General features: G+C 46.9%; 1 protein-coding gene across 3 annotated transcripts in view; it reads right to left on the bottom strand.

The window, feature by feature from the left end:
- TSHZ2 (teashirt zinc finger homeobox 2) overlaps positions 1-18,131 on the bottom strand; it is a 338,895-nt gene that overhangs the window by 113,008 nt on the left and 207,756 nt on the right. The window lies entirely within an intron of this gene.

Genomic DNA, 18,131 nt, shown 5'->3' with positions numbered 1-18,131 from the left:
ACAACTCCACACCTCCTGCTGAATGGAGAAGACGGGTTCTCCATTACAGAGAGCACGATTTGCGGTGGGGGCTGAAAACCACGCCTATGGCAAAGGTGGGGGCATGAGTGGCCACCGTTTGATTGGTTAAGGGCTGTTGTTGGGCAAATTGGTATGTATCATTTTGTGAATCAAACCTTGGGGTGTATTTAAGCTTAACGTTGGTTTTTTCTGGACCCTTCTCTTTGGCTGCGTTTCTGATCACTCGAAGCACTTCTGGAGGACAGCGGAGCAATCTTCTCATTGTCTGGTTACATTTCTTTATTTTCCCCTTTGTTCTAATCCTCTCCAGTCCCTTAATTAATTTAACTCCCCTTCCCCCCCTTTTTTCTGCTTGATTTCCCACCCCTCCCCTGGTGGGGTCTTTGTCACCCCAGGAGGCTGTTTGGCCTCTTACCTGGCCTTTGGGAAGATTCTCCCTGTACCTCTGAGCACTACCCATGCGTTACCCTCCTTGGCTTGCCTTTCCTGATAGGGGCTTTCTTGCAAAAAGGTGCCCCCCCATTTTGCCCGTTTTATAATTGTAGGCTAGTCAGGGCTGTTCCAAGCCTGGCTGGAATCTCTTTTGTTTATAGTATTCCTAAGGTTGGCTTTATTTTGGGTGTGTGCAGCATTTGTTGGCTGAATTTTAATTTTGCCTTGGGGCTTGAGTACCATTTTGGGCTGCTTCTTTTCGCAGCCATCGCCATTGGGTGTGAGGCTTGTCATGAGACAAAGATTCTTAAGAGCAGAAGCAGTGAGGCCTACACGGCCCATACAGATCATTCAAGCCTAAGCCTGCTACTGTGCTCTCTCTAAAATGTATCTGTTTGCTTGCAGGCTCAGTGTGTGTGTGTAACTGCCTGTATGTGCTGTTGTTGCTAATGCATATCTGTGGCAGACAGAGTGGAGCCAGTGACTCTCTGTGCCTTCAATGACTATGAGCACTCTGTGTATGCTCTTTAACTATGCTATTTCTGAACCAGTTTATTTTCTTAAAGTATGTTTTGCCCTGATGATAATGGTAGTAGTGGTGGTAGTAATAATAATGATAATAATTGTTATGGTTATTATTATTATCATTTATTTGTATCCCGCCCATCCGGTTGGGTTTCCCCAGCCACTTTGGGCGGCTTCCAACAAAGATTAAAATACATTGAAGGTGCATTGAAGGGTTGGTGTCGCTGGTTCCTCACATGTTTTTAGTTCTTTGCAGATTATGGCGGGGCCTTTTCAGATGCTTCCAGAGGTTGCCTCTCCCAAAGGAAGGAAGGAAGCGTCATCGGAGGCAGTGATCCAGAAGGAGGCAAAGAGGAGCGTGGACGATGATTCCACTTCATCGTCAGTCTGTGCCAGTCTCTCCCAGGTCTCTAGAGGTTGCATCTCATGCAGAGGATGACTTGCTGGTCCGCCGGGCACCATCTTCTGGAGGGAAGTGGCATCAGCGTCATCTTGCCCTGGCATGTTGAAACAGGATCAAGGATCTGGGTCTTTGGCGGAAGACACTCTGCCAGGGCCAGCCAGAACATTTTCGGGCAGCAAATGCAACTCTCGCCCAGTCCTTATTCATCCCTGCGACCTTGAAAGTGTATAGCATCAAAGTGTTGGCCACAATGGCCTTTGCTGCACCTTTATGGGCGGCCTTTGCAAATCTCTCACCTTTAGAGTCGCTTCGAAGCCAATTCTTACGCCGACTTCTAAAATTACCAACATGCTCTTGCCCAGGCACCTCCAGACAGGATCCTGTATATGAGTCTTTGGCAGTTGACAGTCTCCAAGTCCCGGCTAGAATGTATCCAGGTGGAAACTACTGACATCTCCAGAGGTTGCATCCCAGAAGAGGATGCTTGCTGGTTCACCGGGTGCCATCTTCGGGAAGGAAGCGGCAGTGGTGTCGGTGATCCAAGATGAGTATATTGAGGGGTGGGGATGGCGATTCCACTACCTTGGCATGTATATCCCTCATGGGCTATGATGCGATTCAGTTGGTACCTTGGACCTCTACAGGGGTCTGGGGGGGCCATCCCCTCCCTTCAGGCCCATCGCAGGTGGGGAAATCTTTAAAGTCTTGGCTTAATGGCTTTCAAATATTACAGGGTTACGCTTACTTTCCCCAAAACGCGCCCTGCAGGGGTCTTGGGGACAAGGTTGGGTGGACTTCCGATGGGGCTCCACCTCTTGAATGGCTTCCCCTGAGCATTATGAGTGAGGCAGACGTGCTGGAAGCCGGTTTAGCAGCAGAATTTGGGTCTGCAATAGCGGTTCTTGTTAGCCATGGCCCTGTGTGTGTGTGTGTGTGTGTGTGTATATATATATATGTATATGTATATATATGTATATATATATATTTATACATACGCAGCTGTGTGGGAGGTGCCCTTGGGTATCAGTCATACACTGCTTGCCCTATCAGCAGGGCCCCCACCATGCTTTTGATAGAGTGCCCCCCCCTGCAGCAACCCAAATCACCTCCTCCCCAGGCTGATCCGAGGTTGATAAACATGTGTTAATATCCCTTGCCCTTGGTGGCACCCCACTGATTTTATTCATCTTTGATTTTATTTGTCCCCTTTGGGATTATACCTAGTATATCCCTTCTGCCTTCTGCCTGATCCATTATTGATTGCATCGCACAGGCCCCCCCCCCCCCCCAACCGACTCCATTCCAGTGGAAGTCCTCAAATATACATCCTTGGATCAGGTGGTTGAGCACATTTAAGGCAACACGGCACTCTCAGTGGGACATAGCTTTTCTATTGTAAGGTGATGCCAATCGCTTGTGCAGTATTCTAGTCCTTTTGGGACTTTCCTTCATAGGGCCTCTCAAGTTTGGCATGGTTCACTGGGGTGACCCATTATAGCGTTTGTTTGCTTTCTGGGCTAGATCAGGTGTCACCTGCATCGGCACAGCCTCCCTGGTCGCCTCTTCTTCCCCACTGAGGAGTCGGGGGTTCTGTGGGCGGCGGTTAGACAGAGGGCCCGATGACCTTCCTTTTAATTAGGAAACCAATGGGTCATCAATGCTTGAATATTCCATTTGCCTTTGGAGGAGCTGTCTGCCCTGGAGGAAGTTATTTTGTAATACTTCCTCTGTAGCGAGTGATGCTTGTCAGATCTGCTCTGGCTGGGTGGTCTGTATCTTGCAATGAGTGTGGTTGCCCCTGGTTGCCACTTCTGTTCTACAGGGAACGTCGAGGTGGAACCCATGCCCAGGTTGCAATTCCTATGTTAATGCTATGGTAGTTCACCATGGCATTATGCCTTGAACCGGCTCAGTGCTTCAGGTTCACTATGATGCTAAGTTCTTGACTTTTGGTCCTATTTCAGGGGGGATGCAGGTATGGCTTCGCCCTTGGGGTGGTGACATAATCGTTTGTCATAACTTTCCTTAATCCCCCCATTGTAGTAGCAGTGCACATTTGGACCCAGGGAGCCCAGTGATTGGCAGTCCGCTTTTGGTGCGATACCTGGTAGTGGTGAGCATTTTGGCTTAACAGCCCTCACGCTACAGCGAATATCACTGCCTTTCATATACTTCTTGTGCTGCTGCTCGCTTTATTCCAGGATCCTCTAATGATATGGCTGGTATTCCTTTCAGCCTGCTTAGGAAGCGCCTTGGATCCTGGGCTCAGGTCCCTCAGTTATTGCTGTAATTTCCAACCTACCTGTGTCACTTTGATAATAATTACTAATTACAAGGTATAGCTTCCATTTTCCCTTCAGCTTAAGGTCTTAATGAAGGCCTGGACTGCTCTTATGGCATTTAGCTGGCAGTCCACGGACATTCGGAGGTACTTGTCCTCTCCTTCTGAGCAGGTCCTGCAAGTCATGGCTTACTTGCTGCAGAATGGCGGTGATCAGGAGACTACCCATATTCAGCCCTGCTATGTCTGTTATCGTGCGGCTTTTATTCAGAGACCCTTGCAAATGGTTTGTCATGCGCAGGGCTTTGGAGGGTTGGGATAGGTTCCAACCTCACTAGACGTCAGATGGGAAGCCAGTCATTTTGTCCTCTTTATAGTATCCCACAGCTATAGCTAAGATTGTCTGTGGGTTAAGTATCTAGGCGGACCCCCCCCCTTCTCATGACATTGCATTTTGGAGCATTAAGGGTTGGGGTAAGTGTGTCGGAGCCTGCACGGGGTTGAGAGTCTGGAGGCTTATTGCTTCAGGACTTTCCTTCACAGCCTTGGAGCTTGCCGTTAAGAGTCAGGAGCTCTAAGACGGACCTAGCGGGCAGGGGTACCATCATCAGGCTTCTTGTCACAGGTGGAGTGGGCCCTTGCCCAGTTAGGGATACCTGAAATATCGCGCTCTTCATCCTCTTGGGGGGACTGGCCTCCTCCCAGTGCAAAGATTAAAAGGTTTCCCGTTAACCAGGCATTATTGCTCACCTAGTGTGGCAGTTATTCTGCTTTCTGCTTGCCCTTCGCTGAACGTGCCTCATTCCTTCCAAGCAGGGCTGCTACAAAGGTTGGGCACTGGGGACCTGTCAGGGGACAGGATTGTGCATACGGTTCATTGGAAGGGTGACACGGATAAAGGTTTAAGTTGGGAAGTGTCGTAGTAATGCCTGAGCTAATGCCTGTCTGTTATTTTCCTTGTGTTTTCATAGGACCATCGCTGTGAACTGGATTGTCTGCCGCAGCTTCTTGCACTGGGGCTGGCAAGCCCGCTGACAAGTCTGGACTGGGGTGCCGTCTCGGCCGCTTGCCTTTGCAAGTGTATCTTGGATGTCCAGATTGGGAATGCTTTAGGAGGATTTCATTCCTTTGGTGCAGTCGAGTGTGACCTGCGAGGGTCCTCCTGCAGCGGTGATGGGCAGCTGGGCGGTTGAGTGGCCTGTAACGGTCCTCCCGTAGCGCTAGTGATGATCTGGGTGGGAATGTTTTGCCGTCTTCGCCCGGAGTAAGTTTGCGTCCTGCAGCAAGCGGACTTGGATGAGCTGTTGGCAGTGCCCCCGGGATAAAGAAAATTTAATTTTAATTTGGGCGACCAAATGTGCGGCAAGGTACCCGCTGCCCAGCTGCCACTAAAGAAGTGAATACGACAGCCCAGGAACTTTGCGGGGGGGGGGGGTCATAGCTCCTCCAGTAATTTATTTCCAGAGCTCAGGAGTTGGGCCTTGGTTCCAGTCTCGGACGACCGTTGCACATGCATGTGTCTTGGCTGGCCAGGAGAGGGATGTTGTGAGGCGAATTTCTCCCATTGATGCACAAGCAGTTGCACGCTGATGGACTCCCCTCGGCAATTGTGGTGCAGTTTGGTGAAAATGATTTGCCTACCATGGACTGTCGCACATTGCGGTTTTCAATTTGTGATGACATCCATGAATTGAGTGCCCTGCTGCCAGCTACACGATTAATTTGGTCCCGTCTATTCCAGAGAAGAGAGTGGCGGGGGAGTCGATCCCTCGCTGCCACCGGACGGGCTAGGAGACGGGTGGATTGGGCGGTAGTTAACTTAATCAGGGAATTGGGAGGGCTGATCATTGCTCATCCCCATATTTCGTTTGACGCTGCCCAGGTTTATCGTCTCGATGGGGTTCATCTTTCCACAATGGGTAATGTTTTATGGTTGGAATCAATCAGAGGCTGTTTGCAGTCTTGGTTGGGTCTGTGAGTGGTTTTGGCGGTCGAGTCTTCGGCTCTGGTGGCGGTTAGGCATTGGTTATGATGTTTGTATTAAGGGTCTTAAAGATTAGTTGGCCCCAAGTTTATGCCTGAGTGGTGGGGAAATCCTGGTCAGGTATACAGTGGCTCTATGCTGTGTCCGTAACCCCTAGGTAGGGGCCAGGACGGCATATTGAAGCCTCTGGGAGCCTGAAGGGAGAGGGGAGAGTTCTGTACACCCGGTCCCCGTCTCTCCCTGTGGGGATTTCCCCGTGTTGACAAGGCAAGTTTATCTTATTGTGGTGGGGAAATCCTGGTCAGGTATACAGTGGCTCTATGCTGTGTCCGTAACCCCGAGGTAGGGGCCAGGACGGCATATTGAAGCCTCTGGGAGCCTGAAGGGAGAGGGGAGAGTTCTGTACACCCGGTCCCCGTCTCTCCCTGTGGGGATTTCCCCGTGTTGACAAGGCAAGTTTATCTTATTATCAGTTCTGTCCTTAGGTGACAGTTGGGAACCAATGCCTACGCAACCACTCACACATTGTTTTGGATTTTAATAAAGTTGTGGCCAAATTCATGCCAAAAACCATTAAACTTAATTCTGTGTACGTTGTGATTTATTTAGGGGTGGTTTGGGGACCTCCACACGCAAGACGGGTTCTCCATTACAGAGAGCACGATTTGCGGTGGGGGCTGAAAACCACGCCTATGGCAAAGGTGGGGGCATGAGTGGCCACCGTTTGATTGGTTAAGGGCTGTTGTTGGGCAAATTGGTATGTATCATTTTGTGAATCAAACCTTGGGGTGTATTTAAGCTTAACGTTGGTTTTTTCTGGACCCTTCTCTTTGGCTGCGTTTCTGATCCCTACCCTCCCTCCCTGTTTTTTAGGCCTCTGTGTTGACATTGCTATGACTTTTCTTGGTCGCCTGTATTCAGGGGCCGGTAGGAATTTTTCCCATCTGGCTGATTGGCTGGTGCCATTTGGGTTTTCGCCTACTGCATAGCAAATAGTCACAACTTGTAAGGTTGGCTGTTAGGCATTGGTTATGATGTTTGTATTAAGGGTCTTAAAGATTAGTTGGCCCCAAGTTTATGCCTGAGTGGTGGGAAAATCCTGGTCAGGTATACAGTGGCTCTATGCTGTGTCCGTAACCCCTAGGTAGGGGCCAGGACGGCATATTGAAGCCTCTGGGAGCCTGAAGGGAGAGGGGAGAGTTCTGTACACCCGGTCCCCGTCTCTCCCTGTGGGGATTTCCCCGTGTTGACAAGGCAAGTTTATCTTATTGTGGTGGGGAAATCCTGGTCAGGTATACAGTGGCTCTATGCTGTGTCCGTAACCCCGAGGTAGGGGCCAGGACGGCATATTGAAGCCTCTGGGAGCCTGAAGGGAGAGGGGAGAGTTCTGTACACCCGGTCCCCGTCTCTCCCTGTGGGGATTTCCCCGTGTTGACAAGGCAAGTTTATCTTATTATCAGTTCTGTCCTTAGGTGACAGTTGGGAACCAATGCCTACGCAACCACTCACACATTGTTTTGGATTTTAATAAAGTTGTGGCCAAATTCATGCCAAAAACCATTAAACTTAATTCTGTGTACGTTGTGATTTATTTAGGGGTGGTTTGGGGACCTCCACACGCAATAATTTTGGTTACGCAAATGGCCTTGGGTACATCCAGTTGACATGGCATTTGAATAAATGGCAGTGCTTGGTATTGTATTGAGATGGAGAATCTTTGGAGACACATAGCGAATGTGGACAGCTCAGCCATCTATTAGACATGGACATATACTGATCTACCTTATATGATGTTAGAACTAGACTAGGTTAGTTGTCTTTAGCTCCTATTTATTTCAATGGGAGCTAAGTTAAGTCATGGCTAAGTCAAATCACTGGTGTGTTAAGCACACTACTCTAAAGTTGTGTACACCTTACTAGCTTAAAATGCTCCAAGGCCATTCCTTTTCTTGATTTGGATTGAAGCTGCTTTAGGGAAAAGCACATCAAAATGCAGTATTTCATAGGACCTAACAGGACAGATATGGACTGTAACAAATATTTGTGTGTACACTACCTCCCAAACCAACAATGAGAGCACACTGGATGCTGTGTACACTATGGGAGTGTGTACACAGCCTATCTAGCAGTGGTGTTCTAAGGCGGGGGAGGGCAGATGTCAGGCTTGTGGGATCAACTTTTTTTGTACTTAGAACTGGAGCCAGGTGCGAAAGATATACAGTAAGAACATAATAGCTCTGAACGGCTGCTGCCTGAACACAACGATTCTTTTTGAGCACCAGAACCAAACCAAGCTCACAGTCCTTTGGCCCAAAAATCTGTTCCTGATGACCCCAAGATTTCTTCAACAGTCTAATTTTGGGGGAGATCATTGTGTTGTTGCCATTGTTAAGACAGTTTCCAGATCTACTGAAAATCACCCCGATGTCTATCCAGCTTCCAGCTTCTTCCCACCCCTGTTTAGAATAGTCTTAGTCTTATGCAGCGCTCTCTCCCCGTCTTTGTACAGCAGGCCCAACTTAAACGATACTTTAGTTCAGGGGTAACTATTCCAGCTGTTGTGGGCGACAACGGCCGTTAGCCACAATTGCCATGTTCAGCGGTAAAGGGACTGGTGGAAGTTGCTGTAGATGATCGATGGAGGGCACCATCTTGACTACCCTTGACTTAATGAGGCTGAAGCTGTGGCTACTACCATGCTAAAGTTACTTATGGAAGTCACGCTCCATGTGGTTCTTTCGGGCAGCAAGTTTCAGAACCTCACCCATAGCAACGCCCCATATCTGTCGGTCATCAGAACCAGGCAAGATGGCGGCATCACATTGGCAGGATGCAGTGGCCCTTCCTCAGGCTGTCTTCTGGATTTAGAATTGCACCCTGATTTCTATCTTTGAGGCCATACTGATTTTACTTTTGTGGGGGGAAATAAAAGCCATTTCCCCCTCCAGTTTGCATGGTATTTATTGCATATCCTCTTAACGGCCTGACTGATAGAAGTAAGTTACAACCCCCCCCCCCCACAACACAGACAACATTTTCTACTTAATTAGGCTTTGACATGTTTACTATAACCTTTACAGAAGAAGAACTCATGCTGAGAGGTCCTTCCCTCTTTTGAGACTGCTTGCTTGTTGGCATCGAAATTGGGAAGGCAGCGGATTGGAAAGCACCATCAAAGTTCAACCATCAGATGGTGGAGCCCATTTGAATAATGCTTAAAAATGCCAATAACCTTTAACCAGCGACAGCGACAAAAAAAGGAAGGGAAAAGAAAAGGCAAAAAGAGAAGTGTGCTATTTAATAACATGCATTTAAAAGCACTCACGTTTTCCTAAACCAATCATTTGTTTTGGGCATTTTCTTTAAGACACCCAAAGCCCTTTAAAATGCAGATGCTCAGGGTGCCTTAATGAATGCGCGTCGCATCCTCCCTGCGATTTCCATAAGAAGGTTTCACCATATGTAAATCTTCATATAAATTGAAACGCGGGAGATTAATTCATCAAAACGCTTGATTAGCAGGAGAGATTCTGGTAGAGCAACATACATATTTTTTATTATTTTTATTTTTTTTAAATCTACATATGTCAGCCACATGGTGGCAACCCTAAGTAACAAATTAAGGCCATTATGCGCAATCAGTTTATTGCCCCCAAATGTCTTGATCAGGCAAGGGCAATCTGGGTGTAGAAATCAGATTCCAGATGTGTTTCGTTCCTCTGAGCGAAAAGGCACTGTGCCCAGTGGGGCAGATGCAAGATGCAAATTACAAACCACCAATAAACTGGAAAAACCCCTAACGAAATAGGGGCGGCATGGGCGAGGAGACAGCAAGATACTCTTTACAAAAAAATATAAAACCTAAGAGTTCTAGGCTGAATGAAAAATTCAGAGAAATCTAAGCAGAATGGGCATCAAAGGTTCTCAAATGATGGTGGGACAATAGCAAGGAAGGAGACAATCTACATCAAGCACCAGTACAGAAAAGTCCTTCTTATGCATTACTCCCAGCTGTGATGGCATGCACAGGTAGGTTTCATCTTAGAGTGCTGCCAGACCCATGCATTCCTTTAGGTAATTTGGCCTCCTGCCATTTAGGGCTTCGAAAGTAATGGCCAGCTGTTTGAATTTCGCTCAGACCAGCAACCCTAACGTAGCTAATATCGCAAGGGGTCATTTGACACCAAGATTTTAACAGCAGCATTCTGCGTGACTTGAAATTTAGGAACAGTCTTCAAGGGCAGCCTGGTGTGGAATGTGCTACAGTAATCCAGTTTAGCTGCAACGAATACATGTGTGACCATGGCCAGGTCTCATGTGCTTGGATTGCATCTGGGCTGGGCAGGTCCGTCTTAAGCATAGCTGGCGCCCTGGCACGAACTATCCCTCCGGCGCTCCCCCTCCCGTTTCCGAGCGCGGCTGCCACGTGGGCAGAGCAGCCCGGTGCCCCCCTGGCGGCCCGGCACCCTGGAGCCTTGCGCCACCCAGCCTTGCCTTAGGGGCGGCCCTGGGCTACTGTGATGGGCTCTTTCTGGTGCTACAGAACCACCTTTCCTGAAGCCATGCAGTGTGTTCAGTGTGTCACACAGTCCATGCTGTTCTTTCACCCTCGGGTCTTTGTGCCACATGTGAGCCACTGGTCGTGACAAAACAGCTCGTAGGCTCAAGCTGCTAATCAGTTAAAATCATAGTACTTCAGCTGAATTAGTTTACAGTTTGAGCATATAACGTTTCATTTCTGAATTTTAATGAGCAGGGCCTAATTTTTCTTCTTTGTTTTTAAAACGTACACTTTTTCTGTTGGGTTAAAAAGAAAAAAAGGAAACACTAGCAACTGCTATTTTCAGTCATATAGACTCTCTTTTTCCACATATAGCAAGATTTCTTAAAATATATGCATACATGGCTCTTTCCAAGTCTGGAAAATTTCGTTTTGGCCAAGAAATGGGACAGTGAATCATTGTCCTCCAAAATAACGCCGCTAATCCATACAAAGCCCATATGCCATCTGCATTTTTTCATTCATATATCCCAATTCCTCTTAAAATACCATTGCGACGAAAGCAATCTCACAGCGCTTGGAGGTGATCTTGTTTCCTTTGCTTCTGGAAGGAATATCTTTTTGTTGTTGTTTTTTTTCCTCCCTCTTTTTGGCATGAGACTGTTTTCTTTCTTTAAAATATTTCATGCAGATAATGGATAATGACCACTTCTCTTGAAAATGTCTAACTACATTAGCTATCCAAAGGCAAATCCCAACCTAGTTCATTGTTGTAGTTCATGGTTGCAGATCCATCATGTTCGTTTGCTTTTTTGTTTTTTTGGAAGAGGAGGAGTAAAGATAAACTACCTCTGGTGGAAAGTCCAATTTTAACTCTTTCGTGGCTGCAATCCTGTTCACATTAACCTGGGAGTAAGAAACCACTGAGCAGCAAAACTTCCCCACTTCTATTTCAATGTGGTGTATGTAAAATGGGATTTTTGTGGGGGGGGGGCATTGCAGAGGTGTCCTAATTTTTTCCATGTATAGAGCAGTGTTTCTCAACCAGTGTGCCTCCAGATGTTTTGGGACTACAACTCCCATCATTCCTGACCACTGGTCTTGCTAGCTAGGGATGATGGGAGTTGTAGTCCCAAAACATCTGGAGGCACACTGGTTGAGAAACACTGGTATAGAGGGAAGCTTTTCCCTCCCTGTCTCATTATACTGTGCACTACAGTCATTCAATGATGCTCAATGTTGGGGAATTAAGGACAGATCCAAGGAATGATGTTTTTCATGCAGTTCGGTAGCAGTCATGGAGCAGAGGGTTTTTTTGGCCGGGGGGGGGCATTGCTTACCTGGCTTCCCAAGTTCACTGCTGGTAACAGAGTGGGGGACAGGCAAGGCGGCAGCACAGATCCCCACACCCTCAGCCCCCTTGCCCCTCCTGCTCCCAGTTCCCAGTAATCTCTGCTTTAGGAAGCCAGATAAGCAATGGCGCCTCACTGCACTGGCTGCTACCAGCACTGTTGAAGAGTGGAACAAGACGTGATGATGGCCACCAATTCAGACAACTATAAAGAGGGACCAGGCCAATTTCGGGAGGATAAGACTATCCATGGTCCCTAGTATAGGCTTAGGCTATACATATACTACCTCCCTGAGTATCCAGTCACTAGGAAGAACAGCAAGAGAGGGCCATTGTGCTCATGCCCCAATTGTAGACTTTCCCAGGAGCCTCTGTTTGGGCACGATGGGAAACAGTATACGGGACTAGAGAGGCACCTGGTCTGATCTGCCAGGTTTCTTCATATGTTCTCATGAACACGGCATTGGCGCTCATGAGGCTGCGCTGCAACCCCAGTTAGAAATTGTTTTGTGGCATGAAAACTGCTTCATGAATATCTGTGTTGAAAAAATGGTCCAGAAATGTTGCCAATGAATAGCAAGAACAAAAATAAGGTGTGAAATTCACCCTTAGGAAGCTCTAAATCAGGGGTCCCCAGACTACGGCCCGGGGGCCGGATGCGGCCCAATTGGCCTGCCAATCCGGCCCACGACGACCCCCGCCGCCCGCTCTTACGGCGCTTGGCGCGGCAGCGCTCTTCCGGGTCGGGAAAAAAGCGCCGAAAATCCTTTGTGCGCATGCGTATGGGCCTCTCCCGACCCGGAAGAGGTCATTTCTGGTGCACTTCCGGGTCGGGGGAGGCCCATACGCATGCGCACAACGGATTTTCGGCGCTTTTTCCACCCTGGAAGCGCGCCGCTGCGCCAGTAAGCGTCCGTGCGCATGCGCGCGGGCGCGCACTCCCCCCCGCAGGCGCGCGCTCCCCCATCCTCCGGCCCGCCGCGCGATTGGCGCGGTGGGAACTGGCCCAAACACCGGTAAGTCTGGGGACCCCTGCTCTAAATGGTCGGGAGCCAGAGTATTTCTACAGTCGCTTCCTTCTATATTACCCGACTTGGAAAATAACATCATTTTTCTTGTATGGTGTAATGATTAGAGTGTCAGACTAAGGCCACATTCACACCATGCATGCCACATTAAACAGTCATGACTTTCCCCCAAAGAATTCTGGGAGTGGTTTAACAACCAACCCCTCTTCATGGGAGAACTCTGGGGATTGTAGCTCTTTTAGGCATCTCCTAACAGCTCTCGGCCCCCTTAGCAAACTACAGCTCCCAGAATTCTTTGGGGGAAGCCATGACTGTTTCAAGAGGTATCACAGTCCTTTAAATGCATGGTGTGAAAGCGGCCCTGAACTCAGGTTAGCCAAAACCGTATTGAGCCATGAAGCTCATTGGATGTCCTTGGGCCAAGTCACTGTCTAGCAGCCTAATCTACCTCACAGGGTTGTTGTAAGGATGAAGTTGCAGTACACTTACTGGGTGAATGGTGGCTGAAGGAAATAAAACGCACCAGAGCCATTTTTTTCTGCCCTTTCGACAATGGAGGTATAGCAGATAGGTACAATTGTTCTGGCTGTGGTGGTCAAAATGTGGAATGACTTCATTGTGAAGGAATTTCTGGCTCCTTTATTGCCTGCGTTTAGGTTGGCTTTGAAAACAGATTTCTTACAGCGGATGTTTTAAAGATTTGTCTCTTTACGCTGCAATCCCAGACGTGTCTCTTTTAAGTCCCATTCTGTTCAATAAGGCTTACCCCCAGGTAAGTGGGTATATAGAATTGTGCTGTGTGTCTATTTTATGGATGACTGCTACTTTCTGTCATTTTTTTTGTTTTGTTGGTGAGGCAAGACAGACCACTTGTTAACAGTTGCTATAGTCAAGGTACAGGTAGGTAGCCGTGTTGGTCTGGATCGAAGTAAAATAAAAAAATTCCTTCAGTAGCACCTTAAAGACCAACTAAGTTTTTATTTTGGTATGAGCTTTCGTGTGCATGCACACTTCTTCAGATATAGTCAAGGTACTTACCAGAGCTCCAGTGGGCCATTAAGTATGTCTGCCATTTGCATTACAAAGCTGGGCTCACCCCATGAATTTGGGGAAAGAAGGGCTGCAATCTCATTTCAATTAATTAAAAAGCTTTTTAACAGACTGATTAATCAGGCAACATGTTTTAGGGTTGTTGTTGTTGTTTTTTAAAAAAGAATGCTAAGTATTTTTAAATATAGGTACTTAGAAAAATTTCTGCCTGCAGGCATCATTTTGAAAGAGGCGTTGCTTTCCTTCTGACACAGAATGGAAAGCCTCCTCTAAACTCACACATGCACCATCTAAAACAGTGGTTGGGGACCTGGGGCTCTCCAGATGTTGCTCATAGTCTCTGGCCATTGGCCATGATGACTGGGATTGATGGAATCCCACAAGATCTGAAAAGACATAAGGTTCCCAGGTGGGAGATGCAAGAGTTTACCTTTCTGTGTGTGAATGACAGGATATATATGATACAAATATGGTAAAGGGCCTTACAAGTATTTCTCTCTCCCTCTCCCTCTCTTCTGTTGCCTTTTATTTTTGTGGTTTTTTAAAATATTCTTTTTCTGTAGGCTAGTTTGATTCTTACTGCATTTTACCATAGATAGATACAGTGGCATCTCGGGTTAAGAACTTATTTCGTTCTGGAGGTCCGTTCTTAACCGGAGACTGTTCTTAACCTGAGGTACCATTTTAGCTAATGGGGCCTCCCGCCACTGCCGAGCCGCTGCTGCGTGATTTCTGTTCTCATCCTGAAGCAAAGTTCTTAACCCACTATTTCTGGATTAGCAGAGTCTGTAACCTGAAGCATCTTTAATCTGAAGCACCTGTAACCAGAGGTACCATTATAGATAGACAGATGATAGATGATAGATAGATAGATAGATAGATAGATAGATAGATACCAGTAGATAGTTCCCTAACACTGATTTTTTAAATTAAAAAACCCCATGAAGATTACTTTTCTTTCAAACTGTTTGATCATTATTGATAGTATTACCACTTTAAACACCGTACTTCAGCCGAGAATCACAGGGCAGTTTACAGTGTAAAAAAAAAAAAAAAACTGCACACATCGTACTAACAAACGAAAACAACAAGTCTCCCCATTCACAGTTTCAATGGCCACAGATTGCATAATTAGCCAAAGGCCTCGGAGAAGAGGAACGTTTGACTAAAGATAGGTAATGAAGGGGCCAGGCAAGCCTCCCTAGGGAGAGCGTTCCACAAGCAGGGAGTCACCACAGAAAAGGCCCGTCCCTGTGTTGCCACCCTCCGGAGCTCTTGTGGGGGAGGCACATGAGGAAGGATCTCAGGTTATGATTGCAGGATCTGGGTCAGTTCAGATGGGGAGAGGTGGTCTTTGAGGTATTGTGGTCCTATGCCATTTAAGGCTTTATAGGTCAAAACCAGCACTTTGAATTTGGCCCAGAAACTCATTAGCAGCCAGTGCAGTCGGGCCAGGATTGGTGTTGCATGCTTAAACCATCTTGCCCTGGTGACTATCCTGGCCACTGAATTCTGCATCCGCTGAAGCTTCTGAACTGTCTTCAGGGGCAGCCCCCTGTACAATGTGCTGCAGTAATCTAAGCTAGAGAGGTTACCCAGAGCACAGACACCAGAAATTAGGCTAACCCTTTCCAGAGAGGGCTACAGCTGGGTGAGCAGCCAAAGTTGATGGAAGACATCACTGAGCTTCAAGCTAAAACAATGCATCCAACTTAATGTATTAAGACTTACTTGATCAACTGATTAAGTTTATTATAACTGGGTGAAAACTGAAGCCCCTTAAGCAAACCAACTCCCATCCATTCCCATGTCCAGGTATGTTTGTACACACTCCTAAGCTATTCATTTCCAGAACTAACTCTTGCACACACTTACTGGGAAAGTAAGCTCCACTGAATTCAATGGGACTTACTTCTGAGTAGGCATGTGTGCAGCTGCATTTCTGCATTTCCAACCCTCGTTAACTTGTCCTTCCCCATTATTGTCTTCCCCCACAGTCAGTGTTTAAACTGTAAGCTCTTCAGGGGCAGGGATCTTTTTGCTGTTGCTGTTCATGAAGTGCCCCGTACACTGATTCTGCAATATCAATGAATCCCAAGAGCGGCTATTGATGTGCAAGCGCCGCAGTTATACTCTAGTCTGTTTTGAACCTGGTTGCACAAAGAGGTAAGGGTTTCCAGTGATTGCTGCCTCTGCCTTTTCCCTTCCTGTTGTAGCAACTCACACCTTCCTGCTCCCCGGGTTGTGCCGTGCAAAACATTCCGGAGTCTGTTCATGCTCCACAGACAACTTATTATCCACAAGGGGGAGCCTCCAGGCAGAAGGAGAGAGAGAGAGAGAGAGAGAGAGCCACAACCGGGAGGCCATTCTTAATTATTATGTCCACAGAAAAACACGACAGCTGCATGCCAGAGTCAAAGCTACAACACAGGAAAGCGGAAAGCCGGCTCATACTGAACCAGACCATTGGTCCATCTAGCTCAGTATCGTCTGCACGGACGGCTCTCCAGGACTTTAGAAAAAAAAATCTCCCAGTCCTACCTGGAGATGCTGGGAATTGAACCCGGGCCTTCTGCATCCAAAACAGATGCTCTGCTACTGGGCTACAGCCCTTCCTCAAAGACTTGACCAACAATAGGGTTTGCCAATGGGAATTTTGGCAATGCTGTTCTTGAGCTGAGCCACGATTTTGTAAACCACAGGTCAATCAGGTCTTCGCATGAGTAAAATCTACACCTGTATTTATTTGGGGTTCTTTCTGCATGCAACAGACCAGCTATCCTCTTTTTTTTTTTAAAGGCATATAAATCCAAGAGTAATTTTGGGTGGTTGTTTTTTTAAAAGTGAAATTGCTTGCATGAGCAAGCTTCAGGAGGAGATACTTTCAGAAAAGCCAACGCCGTAACTAACCATAACTGCTCCAGTTGCAAAGTGTATATTGTGCCCCCTCCTGTATTGCTCTCTACTGCTATCGATAGCAATTTACATTAGAACAATAGATTTAGAATGGAATAAGAATAGTTATCATTAGTGGCAGCTGATAACATTTTGACCGGGTAGGGCCGCAATTTTTAACCTTGCTGTTTTCATCACAATCTAGGGCTTGTACAGCACTTATTTTGGAAAGTGTACCATTGCTCATGTGCAGAGTGTCACTCACTAAAAAAGAAGAAGAATCCATTATTCTCTGCATATCTGCAGACAGGGAAACATTTTCCAAGTGAGAGAGTCCAAGTAGATTGACTCCGTGCCTCTTATTTAGAAATTAAGGCATACCGCATGACATACACTTTAGTATCCATGTGTTGGCGATACCTACACATGCACTGTCAAAAAGTAAACACACACAACAACAACTTTCAAAATGTGAGAAGCACTTGCTTCCAGTTGCATGCAGTTGTCTTAACAGACAGAAAAATCAGTTTAACTTTTCATTGCCCCAAACACTCCCCCCCCACTCTAAACTAAAAGAACAATGTATTCCAACCAATAAGACTCCCCCCCCCCCACACACCTTTTCATTTGATCCAAGGCACAGCAGAACATATTGGCAATGCAGAGCTCAACCCTAAAAATGTGAAGTGGTAATTTCTGCTCATGTGCAGAATATATCATACCAGAATAAACGTAATCAGCCTCTTACATCTGAGATTAAGGAGAATCTCTTCCAAGTTTTGGAAAGGGTGAGGAATCTGTTAGTGACATCCAGACAGGCACAGAGCCCAAACATTTAATTTTAGAATTTTTTTTATTTTTTAAAAAAACCTCCACAAAATGTAAGCAAGCAAGAATAGCAGCTTCATTTTCCTCCTTCATTCACAATTTTCTGAACTAATGACAGGGGGCAGGGCAGTGGGGCTTCTTCGAAGCCACACACCTTTTCTGCAGTGGTTTCTGGAATCGTCTCCCTGGGAGTCTCGCCTGGCACCTTCATTACATATTTTTAGGTGGCAGGTGAAAACATTCCTCTTCAAGCCAGGCCTTTGGCTGTGAAACCATATTTAGCCTTTGAAATGTGGGTGCGTGGTTGTTGGGTGGGGGGCAGTTATGGCGTGTGTGTGTGTGTGTGTGTGCGTGTGTGTGTGTATGCATGCGTTTTGTGTTTTTGTAAACTGCCCTGTGATCTTTGAATGAGGTATGTAAATTTAATAAGGGATAAAAACAACAACCGTAAGCCAGGCAGCCTCTTCAGCTAGCTAGTCTTAAGGTTTCACAAATATGCAGCAAATTGTTAGAGCAATTGGGCTGGAAAGAATGGAAGCATCCTTCTACCCAGGCGTCTAGTGGGAGGGTCACTAGTGGGAACAACCCAATATGGGGTGTTCTGAGAGTTGGAAGGGCCTGAGCTGTCCCAGGATCCTGAACCAGTTTTGCTGTCAGTGAGTGATGGCCTGTGGCCCATGCAGTGATCTTTCTGCCCGCCACCTGACCATTCAGAGTGAGATTTTCTGCCCCAGCTGCTACCAAACAACGATGTCCACTTTGACTTAGGGTCTCTCTCTATGTGTGTTTAGGGATTATTTACTGCTCCCCCTCAAGCAGCAAAATGTCTTGA

The sequence above is a fragment of the Zootoca vivipara genome, chromosome 7 (assembly GCF_963506605.1).
Source record: "Zootoca vivipara chromosome 7, rZooViv1.1, whole genome shotgun sequence".
Lineage (NCBI taxonomy): Eukaryota > Metazoa > Chordata > Lepidosauria > Squamata > Lacertidae > Zootoca > Zootoca vivipara.
Note: the sequence above shows the minus strand (reverse complement) of the source record. Positions and strands in the feature narration are given on the sequence as shown.